Source organism: Ursus arctos, unplaced genomic scaffold (assembly GCF_023065955.2).
Source record: "Ursus arctos isolate Adak ecotype North America unplaced genomic scaffold, UrsArc2.0 scaffold_15, whole genome shotgun sequence".
NCBI classification, from domain to species: Eukaryota; Metazoa; Chordata; class Mammalia; order Carnivora; family Ursidae; genus Ursus; species Ursus arctos.
This window is the reverse complement of record NW_026622819.1, coordinates 5,548,168-5,561,855: the sequence shown is the minus strand read 5'-3', so window position 1 is coordinate 5,561,855 and position 13,688 is coordinate 5,548,168. Positions and strand designations below refer to the sequence as shown.

Here is a 13,688-nt window from a genome sequence, read left to right as displayed (position 1 = left end):
GATGGATATCAAAAATAATTGGTGAGTGAAGGAAGCCAGGCATGGGTATTACTTCTCTATATTCCCATTGTTATGAAGCTCAAGGACTAATTTGTGGAATTGTAACCCAGTATGGTGGTCCTTCTGGGTGTGGGAGGGAAGTACACTATTGAGACACATGAAGGAACTTTCTAGGGTGAAGGCAATGCTCTTCCTTGATTGGATGTTGGTTCCATGGATACATACACTTTTAAACACTCATCAGAGAGTGCACTTAAGATCCACACATTTTGCTATATGTAATTATACCTCAATAAAAATATGAAAACTGCATACCCTAATTACACCACAACAGTTATGAATATTTTCTTGGTTTATTAAATGAGGCGTTTATTCAAATATGCATTTTGATTGCATTATGAATATGAAACATGCTGATTACCAATTCATATTCCTTTGGAAACCTAGAGACAGAGCGAAAACTACCCTGTGTGACAGGAAGATGGACTTACCCATCCTTCAGCGTTTTCAGTTTTCAATCTCTTGTCTATTACCATGGTAATTGCTTTTAATGACTTTGTTCTCCTCAATGTAATCAGACAGGAAGCTTTAGATGGAAGATGCATAAATTATTCTAACTCCTGCCAGGAAAAGAATCCAAGACTTTAATCAACTTCTCCACCTTTTATTCTTCTTGTTAGAAAGTTTTCTTTACATGCTTACTTAACCGACAGACCCTGTGCCTGGAAGGTGCGGTGTTCCCCTCAGGAGGACCAGGACTGCAGTGCAGAGGACAGGTGGCATTCCTGTTCAAAGAGCATCAAATATGCCAAAGATGGTTATGCAAATTCATTTGACTCTGTCTGCTGTTTTTATACATTGGCTCATAAAAATATCAACACCACTGATGGCACTAACTTTATATCATTCTTTTCAGCTTATGAAATACTGTGCACTCAAAGCAAACATCTGGGAGGAAAATAATAGGAGAGTCATCATCACCCCCATTCTACAGAGAAAGTAATTGAAGTTCATGACATTTAAGCTCCTTCATTGTTTCCTTAATGAATTTGGGTCATGCTTTATGTCTGTTTCAAAGACGACTAAAATTTATCTCCTTTCCTGAAGTCTTTCTAAATTGAGCTTCCCTCACTTCTTGCAAAACCTGCACAGAACACATTCTCAGGATTCGGGGCAGCAAGGAGTCTCTGCATTTTAGTCCTCCATCAACACAGGAATCTGGGGCTGGAAGCAGGTGGGGGAGCTAGGCAGAATCCTCTCAAGAGCCGTGGTAGGTAATATCAGGATGGGTTTGATGGGTCCTGCGTATAGTCTGGTCTGCACGCTGTGCCCTGGGGAGGTAGGTATGAAGCAGTCTCAACGCCCTTCCTTCCCATTTTGAAACAAGCCACGTCTCCTATTGACTTACAATTCAGCACTTATTGAATCAAGGAAACACTGAACAGAAGACATTTTATTCGATTCTGAACTGCATCATTCTAAATATTGATTGCAAAGAGATTTCCTGTGCAGAGTGACTTTAGGGCCCAAGTATTTCCAAAGAAGCCTAGTGCACACCTATATGACCAAAAAAAAAAAAAAAAAAAAAAAAAAAGCCATCATTCAGATGGAATGAGTTTCGGTACAAAGAACTTCTTCACCTGTTTAGAATCCAAGTTCGGGTCTTGGAAAGGGTTTGGGGTCAGGAATGTGGGTCCAGGTACGAAGGCTAAAGCTCCAACAGCCCCAGATCAATAACGTAGATATGCCACAGCTCCAAACATCAACTTCCTCATCTGTAAAAGGAGGATAAGGATACCCTGTCCTCTCTAGAACCCAAAGAACATTCCAGTGAATTGGAAAATAAACAGAAAGCACTTTTTGGATCCATGGAAGTTACTCGAAGTTACCTAAGAGTTGAGTTACCCCTCCGCCTGGGGTACCCCAGGGCTCTCTGCAGTGGTTTCTGTGCCTTTCTTGGAGGTCGGTGGTAGGTCTGGATTTCTTCCACTCATCCCTTGGCTGACTTTCATTCTCTTAATACCAGAGCCTTCTCATTATGAAGTCGTTTAGAGAGTTGCTGGTGATCTTCACCCTTTCAGGCACTTTTATTTTATCTCATCCTTTTGAATGCCCTCTTTGTAGGCATGAATGTCCATTCTAGGGGGAGTGGTGTGTGCGTTTGTGTGGCCATAATTGGAAAGGAGAAAACATGTATTGTTTCCTTCCTAGGGAGGACTCTTGGTCGAGTGTAAAGCACGAATAGTCAATGTCTTAGCCTACAAAGCTGACGTCTAAGGGTCTGCCAGGATGGGACCCAGAGGGTCCGATGACATCACCAGGTTCCCCTCAGTCTCTCATTCTTCCCTTTCTGCTCTGCTTTCTTTGGCATTGGCTTCCTTTCCAGAAGAGCTCACACTCTTCCTTAATGATGTCAGGATGGACACCTGCAGCTCCAGGACTACAGGCTTCCTGTCCTAGTCCCGCCTGGGCTGCTGTAACAACGTGCCACAGACTGGGTGGCTTATGAGCAACAGAAACGTACTTCCCACAGTACTGGAGGCCAGAAGTCCAAAACTGGGGTCCTGGCATGGTCGGGGGAGGGCCCTCTTCCAGGATGCAGACTTCCTCTTGTGTCCTCACATGGCCGAGGGGGCTGGCGGCTCTCGGGGGCCACTTTTATATGAGCCAAATCCCATTCCTGAAGGCTCCACTCTCAGACCTAATCACCTTCCAAAGGCCCCACCTCCTAATACCATTACACTGGAATTAAGATTTCGAGATATAAATTTCGAGGAGACACAAATATTCAGTCCATTGCCCTGTCTTCTTAGCAATCCAACAAGAGCGAAAGTGGCACAAACAGAAGTGTGGCAATTAAGTATCATTGGCTTGAATGTTCTGCTGGCTTGGGCCCCACACAACACCTCCACCGAGCATGGTGACCAGGGCCAGTGTAGGCTTCCGGCTGTCTCAGGTCTGGGTCGCGTGGACAGCAGGATGAGCCTGAGTAGGTCTCAAGAAAAATCAGGTGCTATCAACAGAAGAAGAACTCCCAACACACAGAATCACTAAGGTGTCGCTTCCCTGAGGGCAAGGTTCAATGCTGTCTTGTTCGTGTATAACTGCCTAGAGGATCTGACATCCACTTGGCCCTATGAGCCAAGGACCACAGGACACGGCACCTTTCTCTTCTCCCTCTGAGGGGAAGTTTGGGATTGTCACCAAGAGACAATTCTGTATAGGCCTTTTTCCATAAGCTATTGAATGAAAAGCATATTTCTTCAATGAAGATAGTTAAGCAGCAATTTGTTTTTCAGACTTTACTCTCTGTGATTTTGATGGATGTGTTAGTTTCCCATGGCTGCTCTAACAAATTCTCCCAAACTCAGTGGCTTAAAACAACACAGACCTATTATCCCACAGTTCCGGAAATCAGAAGTCTGACATGGGTCTCACTGGGCTAAAACCAAGGCGTTGGCAGGCTGCATTCCTTCTGAAGGCTCTGGATGAAAACCCATTTCCTTATCTAGTCCAGCTTCTAGAACCCCCTGCGTTCTCTGGTTCACAACCCTTCCTCCATCATCCTAGCATCTTGAAATCATCCCCTCTCACCTTGACAGCACTGCCTCCCTATTATAAAGACCTTGTGATTACACTCGGCCCACCTGTGTCCTTCAGGCTAAAGTTCCCATTTCAATATGCTTCCTTGTCCTACCTGCAAAGCCCTCTTGCCACGTAAGCTAACATACTCACAGGTTCTGGGGCCAAGGCCTTGGACATCTTTGAGAAACCATATTTCTGCCTATCATGATTGGGTCCAAGTTCCTAGATTCCACGCATACACCTACTTTCTCCTTATGAATATACGCTAGCATTACCTACATAATTATCATTTTTCTCAAGGGCTATCTTCCAGTTTCCATATCTTTCTCTCCATCTTTCTACATTTAGGGCTTTGAAAACGCATGCTTAACTCACCTCGATTGGTTCCGACTCAGACCAGGTCTCTAAAATTTCCAACGTATTTTACCAAATATAATTGAAAATAGCAAGTTTATGAAATTTGTTTGGACTTGCATTCTTTTAAGTCTATGGTGCATAATAATTTGATAAATAGAGGCCGACGACAGAAGCTATGTGTCATAAAGTAATCTAATACCTTTTTGTCCCCCTCAAGCCAGACTACTCACTCAAGTTCGGAGGAAGAATTTGGCTTACTTATAAGTCGCTAGAAAGAAATAGTACTATAGAAATGGAAGATGTACGAGAGTCACTAGGCCAGTGGATGGGATACTTGTTGATACCCTCGTTGTTGGCAGAATTCTTTTGTTGCCAAAAAAGCTTGGTTGTAGCTTTGCATGATGTATTAGACACTGACTCTACCCTTGACTTTGAAATGATAGGCTGAAGCTTTTGCATGTTTATTTCCAATAACTAACATGCCACATCTACCAAATGGTGCTTTTTCATGCTCTTCTTTTCTTTTGCTCCTAGAAGCTTTTCTGGGAATCCATTTCAGGAGATTCAATTGGATAGCATGCTTAGCCTTGATTTCTTACTTAGTACAATGTCTTCTCAGTATTGACATAAAATAAGGACGCGTTTGCATTATTAAAACAAAGACACAAACTACGTGCCCCTACTGAGATAAATGATACACAATACTGTTTCCTCGTTGTTTTATGTGCTAGATCTTCAAGTGTCTTAGGAAATGCCAATGTTGAAACTTCTGTAGATGTCAGGGTCAGAAGGGCTTAGGGAGGGAAGAGAGAGACGGAGGGCCCGCCACGTACCTACACGATAAGCTAGGTCCTCTGCACGCACCTGCTCATTGCTAGGGAAGCAGAAAGGCTACTCCTTGCCCTTTGCGCTGTATGGCAGTTACCACAAGGCAGAAGAGAATAAGCCTAGCAGTCACTTAATTAATCAACTGATAATTTACTCAAGCCTCCATCAAGTGAGAAAATATCTTGCTATGGTAAAAACCTTGTTTAAACAGTTACAAGAGAACTGCAAGACCTCCTACGGTATTGTCCTACTTGTCCGTCTTGCAGTGATTTTATCTTATTTAAAGTATTTTCAAAGAAAAAAAGTATTTTCATTAACTGAAGCATCTAGCATCTTTGCCACAAATATGGGAAATATTAAAAGAGAAATAAATACATTTAACCTTTACCACTTCTTTTATTATAAACTCCCCCCACCCCAAACTGCTTAGTTAATAGGACCTACAAGCACGAAAGCAGTGTGTTAAAAATTGCCTCAGCTAAAAGCAGGTATAAGGCAATAGCAGGGATTGTGGAGCATTCCACAGACACATTGTGTGATTTGAGGAGGAATCTGAGGAGGAAGTGTGAAATTTGCTCTTTTTTTTTTTTTTTTTTAGAGAAAATACCCAACAGATGCTTAGAGATATTAAAAACCCTTTTCAGTTGCACAGAGAACAGAGCGTCTGCGGAAAGGTTGACTATAGACAGCGGTATTCTAATATGAGCGACTTGTGGCCAGTGTCACAGGACGCCAAAGTTTGTACAAAAGATAGAAAATTCCGTCGCTAAAGGCACACACATTCTAGGATGTGATACAATGCAGGGGAGTGCTGATTCTGAGGAAAATGGTATAAGAAACATTAATCCACCTGGCGTGGCTCAACGATTTCTTTAACACAACACTGTAATGGGTCAGCAGTTGAAACGGGTTCTTAATTCTTCATGAATGAGGTGACTGCCCTGCCCTCTGCCCACAGGTTTCCAGTCTCACATTGGTGGGTGTGTGGCACCTGGACCCCCACCTCTCTGCATCACTCAGCAGCTTCGAGAAGTTCTACACCCCAGATACCCAAGCTCGACCTTTCAAAGAATTGACCACTTCTGGGCAGAATCTGGGTCCTGGATACTCTCTTGGTATGGACCATGGATCACTTCTTACTCTCTCTCTCTCTCTCTCTTTTTTTTAAAGATTTTATTTATTTATTTGACACAGAGAGAGAGGGGGAGAGCATACGCAGGGGGAGTGGGAGGCAGAGACAGGAGAAGAAGTAGGTTCCTGCTGAGCAGGGAGCCTGATGTGGGGCTGGATCCTAGGACCCCGGGATCATGACCTTAGCCAAAGGCAGATGCTTAACCGACTGAGCCACCCAGGCGCCCCCGATTTTTAATCTTTTTGTAGGTCATTTCTACATCCATATGTAATGTAGTTACATCTACGGCAGACAGTTCCCCACAGGTATTGGGAACTTCATTCAAGTTTCGGAGGACGGCTGTACGCAGACATTTTAGTAGACAGCTAAGAACCCAGACTAAATCCCTGAGCGCTTAGAGAGCCTAAGAACGTTTCTATTTCACATAACATAGGAACATGACGTATGAGTCGTGTTAACTTGTTTCTGATTTTTCTATAAGGCGAATGAATTCTTGTCTTATATGCTTGATGAAATTTAACAGTAAAAAAAATCCAGCATGATGAAAAATTTCAAAACGTGAAATGTATGATACCACACAACAAAATACCAAGGAGAGCGGTGATATCTTTCCTAGCGTAATGCCAGGGCTTTTTCCCCATCGTTTCTTATTAGGAAAAAACAGATGACATAGTGCGGACGCTGGGCACTGTCTTATCTGAGCAGTGCAATTTTGAGTGGTTTCCAACAAGTCTGTGCTCATATTCTTTGGCTCACGTTCCCAAGGGGCGGGGGGTGAGATCTCCATTCAGCATATCTAGTTCACATCCAAACTATTTTCTCTTTCCTTTCCTTCCCCCTACCCGCCTTTTTTTGGGTATTAATGTCAACCATACAAACCTTTAACTCGGAATTCTGCAATGTGGCCATGATAATTAAATAGTCGACTGCTTCTGCCAGAGAACAAATTTGTGTCCCGAGAGTTCTGATGATCGTTCTCATAACCTGCCCCAGGGTGATTTAATTTAGAAATGGGTCTTTAACAGTGACTCCTGACTCACGCTCAAGAGCTTTGGAGTTAAATCTACAGTAACCATTGCCTACGTCTGAAGGTCTGAGTGAGAAGCGTACCCAGGGCGTGTATTACTTACTGCCGTTATTAGGCTGCTCGCCTGCTGAAAGGGTTTCCTATTAGGTTTTTTGGCTCAAAGCCACAAACCTCCACTCCAGACATGCAGGTATTCATTAAACACATCTGACACATCCATTCTCTCATTAATGACTTCCCTTGATCCACTTTTAGTTCTAATCAAACCGGTCTCTTATTCCATGAGGCATCCTTCAACTCTCCAAACTCCAGCCTCGGCTCATCTCCCACTTCCGAAAATCTGTTTTGGACAGCTGTCAACTGTTCTGTTTTTGCCAACTCAAATCCTGCAGGTGCTCTGAAAGCCAGGCTGAACACTGACTGTGGAAGCAGTGTCCCGAAGTTAACCCTGCTTGCGAATCACCTGTCCCGTACGCTGAACTCCTTCCCCGTCGGTGCACAAGCATCACACCACGCTTGTGCTTCTTTCTTGTTGTGTGGCACTCTCAATTTGTATCTGGCTTCTCTCGTAAGTGTACTTGCTTCCAGGGGAGCATAGGCTCATCTATTTCTTTTGAATTTCTCACCACACTTGTATGAATCTGGCACACTGGGAGTTCGTGGCATTCTCATTGAATTGATTTTCATTACATAAGGAATAACATTTTATGAACCTTTTACAACTCTCCCAAACAGAAGTCTCTACTGATTTTTTAGTACTAATCTGAAAATGAACAAAATAATAAAGATGATTTATAAAAAGTGTGGTTTCCAGGAGACCACCTAGTGTTAAATACTAGATATATTCCTCTCTCTTACACCACTTGTACTCTAAGGGAAGAACCAATTTCCAGAAAGTTACATCTAACTTAGCTTTTGTTAACTCTAAGAATAATGTAGAAAAGTTATTTCTAACTATGGCAAATCATAAACCTTTAATTAATAACCTATAATGTGATGAGTTTTGACTTTTAGTAACTTATACTGAGGAGTTTTTTATAATACATATATGCACTCAATGTATGTCTGTTTGTATCATCACATTCCTGATGTGTGTGTTTACATGTATGTCTGTATATAGAGGTATGTATGTGTGTCTTTATTTTCTAAACTCACATTGAAGTTAGTATTTACGAGAAACCAGAAGTGCAGAGTATGCTTACTCAAAGGCCCAAAACAAACAACAAAACTAAGTGGATTTTTTAAGTCCTAGAACAATTTTGAAAATTCCCTTTTCGTAGATCAGTGGAGCAGAATAAGAGCCCAGAAAGAGACATGTGCAAACACGCTCAACTGATTTTTGACAAAACGCACGAACAATTTGATGGAGGGGACATGAGAGATAGCCTTTTCCACAGATATTGCTGGAGAAGTTGAACATCTGTGGGCAAAAATGGAACTTCAACTAGGTCTTATACCTTATACAAAAATTAACTCAAAATGAATCATGGACTTAAATGCAAACTCTGAAGCCATAAAACTTACACAAAAACTGTAGGAGGAAAACTTTGGGATCCAGGCAAAGAGTTTATAGACTTGCTGCCAAAACACAATCCATAAAAAGAAAAAGTGCTAAGTTAGACTTTATCAAATTTAAAAACGTATTCTCTGAGAAAGACCATATGAAAAGAATGAAAAGAGAAGCCACAGACTCGGAGAAAATACTCGAAAACCACATATGCCACAAAGGACTAGTACCTCGAATATATAAAGAACTCTCAAACTCAACAGTGAAAAATCCAACAATGCAAATAGAAAATGGGTAAGACAGTCATAGACCTCTGTCAAAGGGAACACACAGAAGGCAAATGAGTGCCTGCAAAGAGAGATGCTCAACATTCTTGGCCATCAGAGAAATTCAAATGAAAACCACAACAAGCTATCACTACACACTTATTAGAACGGCTAAAATAAAGTATAGAGACAACACCAAATGTTGGCAAGAAGGGGAGAAACTGGATCACTCACACATTCCTGATGGGGATGGAAAACAGCACAGCCATTCTGGGTGGCAGCTTAACCGCTTCTTATAAAACCAAACGTGCAAATGTAATAGAGCCCAGTGATTGCACCTGTGGGCATTTATGCCAAAGAAATGAAAACTTACGTTCACATCAAAAACCTTATACAAATGTCCATCGTAACTTAATTCATAATAACCAAAAACTGGGTACAACCCAGATGTCCTTCAGTAGACAGACGTTAAATCCACTTTGGTGCACCCATACCATGGATGGCCGCTCAGGAATCGGAGGGAACAAACCATAGATATACCAATAGCTTGGACGAATTTCCAAGGAATTACATTGAGTGATAAAAACAAACAAAGGCTACATAGTATATGACTTCATGTACATAATATTTTTGAAATAATAAAAATTTAGCAATGCAGAGCTTATCAGTGGTTGCCCATGCTTGGGGACTGGGTGGAGGGAAGGCTGAGGTGGGGTTGGCAAAAAGGTGAATGTGGTTTTCAAAGAGAAAGAAGAGGAATACAGAACTGGTCTGTGTCTAGGTTGCGGTGGTGCTGGTGGATATACATGTGATAAACTTGTATAGAACTAAACCCACACACAGACAAACGAGTAAAACTGGGGAAATCACAGTGGGACAGGTAGATTGTACTGATGTCAATATCCTGATTGTGATACTGCGTTCTAGTTTCCCGAGATGTTACCATTGTGGGGGGAACGGGGTAAAGGGCAGGCGCGGCGCTCTGAATGCACAGGTATCTCAATAAATATTTCAACTAAAAAAAACCCCAAACAAACCCAAACTCTTTTTTTCATAGATTTCCTTGAGATGTGCCGTTTTGGGTTGCCTTTGCACTAAATAGAAGGAGAGGGTTGCCCTTGGTAAATGCTGGCCCTATTTCTTTGGTGGGTTGTACGTGGGCTGTGCGTCACATATGACTGTGACTGACAAAGCCTAGCCTTTATGACATCATCTTTTCCAAAGCTAAGCACCCACATAAGTAAACAAATGTTTTTAAGGCTCTTTTTCTTCTAGATTCTTCAAAGAGATCCCATGAAGGACCTCTCCTGTCTCCCGGAGGCCATGCCCAAAGCTCTGAATGTCTTGCCAGCCCGTGGTTTTGGCTGGACTGTCTGGTGATGCATTCTCAGTATTAACACCAAGTTTCTTTAAAGAAGTCTGTGGCAGTTTGAATGTGTTTTCCAGGGCTGACAACAAGTGTCCAGGCCCAGCAATGTCACCCAGAATCTGAGTGTACTTCAGTACTCTTATGGCCATAACAAGTTCAAGGGTCTTCTCTACACTTCTGTGATAATGATAATTAATAATAATAATCCTTGTCCATGATCCTACAAATGTAGACTCCGAACATGTGGGGCCACAGGTCACACTAATCAACGTAACTGCAGAGTAAGCCCGTCCCGAGTAACGTGATTACTCAGTTACACGTTGTTTCTTCCATTCCTCAACCCCCAAAACTCCCTTTTTGTCTTAACTCATAAACAAAAGAGAAGAGAAAAAAATAGTATTTCCCTGAGTAATGTACTAGTCTTCCCATTTAGAAGCAGCCCCATGGTCTCCCACAGAGGTTCCCTCCAGGCTTTCCAGAGTATCAATTAATTCAGCAACCAGGCAAAGTTTTCCTTGAGAATTGTTACATAACAGTGAATGAACTGTCCTTTCTAGGGCAGCCTGGAGTTTCAGTGAAACCAGATGCCAACAGCTCCTGACTTATCACAGACTCAAGTGCAATCAAACATCAGAAAATCAGAATTAAGACAGTCCTGCAATTCACTGTTCAGCCCTTCCTTTGCTCTGAAGATCATCTGGAATCTTCCATTCCCCCTCAGCTTAGTCCCACCCTGACCCTTCTTTTCCTAAAGTTCAGATGCCTCAGCTTTGATCTTAAAACTTGGAGGGGGGGAAAAAAAGAAATTGTAAATATCTTCAGTGCCTTGCAATTACTTTGCGAACTTCTGTTCTGGTCCTGCTGGTTCGCTAATGAACCTCCCAACTGCATTTATTGGGGTCGGCCTCTGCTGTCGCCAGCGTGAGCCCTCAGAGACATTGTTATTCGAACATGACCCCAGCTCGCAGGGAAACTGAAACAAAGTTGCTGCGTAACCGCTGCCTCCCAAGGGCTGCGGGCCCTGAAATCTTCTCTCTCCAGTTTCTGTGATGATGGCGGTGCACCTGCAGAACGTGTGTACACGAGACTAGCAGGCAGATTTTTAAGAACTGAAGGTCGAGAGTTCTTCTTGCAACGTAATTAGATACTCTGTTTCAGTCTTAGGCCTTCTTATGCCAAAAAGGAATCATGAAGCTTCGAATGGGATAGAGCCATCAGCACGAGAGGGCAGAGCAGGCCTGCCCACCCTCCAAGCTTTAGGATGCAGCCCAGGGAGAGGTGAACTCGGACTTCCTGGGTAGGGGAGAAGGTGGCCCTAAGGAACCCCAGGATCAAAAAAAAAAAAGCGAGCAAGCGGGTGGTGTTAACTGATTGTTGTCTAAAATTCAAAAAGGCAAAGGCAAAGCAGGATTAACATTAGGGAGAAGAAGAAAACCCAGCGAAACTCACATTTGGTTCACCCACTTGTTTCCCAGCTCCGCAGGCTTCGCTGAGAAGACTGAACAGGCTTATCAGGTGTGCCGAGAATTTCGGTTGCACAGTAGGAGGAAGATGTTGAAACTCGGCTCCAAGGATGCTGGAGCTGCCCCAAACAGCGGAGCGGCTGGAAGGAAAGATCTATTTTGGAATTCCAGAGGTCCTGGAAAGACTCAAAGGCTGTTAATCTGATGCAATTTAAAGGCCACGCAAGATTAGGCCAAAGGCCTGCTGCTGGAGGACAGGCTCCAGCTGTGAGTGGGCGGAGCCCTGCGGGGCTGGGCTTCCCAGGAGGCTGGAGAGCCTGGGAGAGGCGCTCAGGACCAGAACCCCGAATTCACGGTTTGCTGTGTTATATGGGCCAGGTTACTTGACTGCTTTGAGCACCCACGCCCTTCCTTAAAAATGGGTAAGAAACCTAGCTTAAGAGGTTGATGTAGAATTTAAATAAGAATGACTGTATCAAAGGCCCAGCACTTGGTAGTGATCAATAACTATTAAGCTCTTCCCGAGACCCGCTTCCCTGGCATATGCCTCCATCGCCCAAATGAATGCTTTATTAACTCATATATCAAAGACACTAGATACACTTGGTATTTGAGAAAGAACTTAGTGTACATTTTATATTCTCTGGTAAATTGAATCAGCATATGGATATGTAAGGATGTGTAAACCTAGGTTTCCCTAAAGACTCTGCGTTACATAGTTAATTGAAGGGAATGCGCCAGCCAATCCCCCCATTTTTTGTCTTCGGATGCCTGGTTCTGGGCTTTTGTCCTAAGAGCTCTCAATTTCATTACTCAGCTCAGAGCTCAGAGAAGCTGTGTGGCTCCAGCCCTGGGTAAGCCGGCTTCCTGAGGCAGGGGGAGGGTTCTCGGGTTCTTTCCCTTGTCCGCGCAGGCATGGGGGCTGGGGGCACAAGCAGGTGGGTGTGGATGAACTGGGATGCACTGGCGATCCCCGTCGAGACGAACCCAGTTCGTAGCTCAATCCTCTCTTATGGAGAATACAGAAAAGAATGTGTTTATAGGAATAGGTGTTTGAAAAAAAATCAATAATCTGAATGATAGTAGTAGCATCACTGATTGACTGAGTACATGCCAGGCCCTGTTCCAAGCACTTCAAATGTATTTAAATGTGTTAACACCATCTGCCCAACAAGCCAAAGGAGGTACCAGTTATCATCCTCATTTTAGAGACTAGGAAACTCAGGCCCAAGGGAGGGTCACTGAGTTGTTCAAAATCCCAGAGCCAAAGGCAAATGTCTTGATCCAAGGCAGTGTAGCTCTGGAGTCTGGGCTCTTGTGCGCACATTCGTTTCATTGATTACTAGCCGACGTATCGTTTGTACAATTATCTTGCTCAGAGTGATGAGGGAGCAGAAGGCTGGCTGAAGACAAAGCATAAGTTGACATCCCGCAACCTCCCCCAACCCCCACTCTTGGGTGAGACCTGTGTGACATTCTTCCAGGAAGCCCCCAACCATCTCAAAGCTAATGCCTTGCTAGAGGGGTAAACAGCCTTAACTTGACAAGGGCAAGGCCTCCGGTATCCTGTGAGTCTTCTTTAACATATGGAAGTACTTTCTCAACCTCCCGGTTTCCTTACCTCCCCCAACCCCATAGTATATAATCAGCCACCCTCACAACCCGGGGCAGCAGCTCTTTCTGCCCACGGGTCCTGTCCCCGTGATTTCATAAACCACCATTTTGCACCAAAGACTTGTCAAGAATTCTTTCTTGGTCGTGGGCTCCAGACTCCACCCCACTGAACCTCACCTATATTTCAAAACCCCACCAAGAGGAAAGCCCTTTCTCAATCCCAAGCTTAAACCCTCAGATTTATTTGTTTGGTGTTGGTGCAGGGTATTAAATAACTAGAGTCGTCTCAGCAAAAACAATTACGACTTCATTTGAAATTCAAGTTTATTAAGCATCGTTGATTCTATTTTCAAGTGAAATAACCTTTCAGTTAGGTTTATGAGTCCTTATGTTGTTGGCAATTTGTTCAATGGCAAAGAATCCCATTGAAGTTAGTCGTGGCGTGCTACCAAGGAAAAGCGATTATTTTCATTAATTGTCTCTTAGGTTGTAAAGCGTAACCACAGAGCATCCCACTGATACCTCGAGAGGGTCAGAAAC

General features: G+C 43.3%; 1 long non-coding RNA gene across 1 annotated transcript; it reads right to left on the bottom strand.

The window, feature by feature from the left end:
- Positions 1 to 497: 497 nt before the first annotated feature.
- LOC130543734 (uncharacterized) lies at positions 498 to 11,724 on the bottom strand. Its single transcript, XR_008959289.1, has 3 exons — positions 11,521 to 11,724; positions 716 to 785; positions 498 to 620 (listed from the first exon to the last, which is right to left on the bottom strand). It is a non-coding gene; the product is annotated as an uncharacterized LOC130543734 (long non-coding RNA).
- Between the last annotated feature and the right edge of the window lie 1,964 nt (positions 11,725 to 13,688).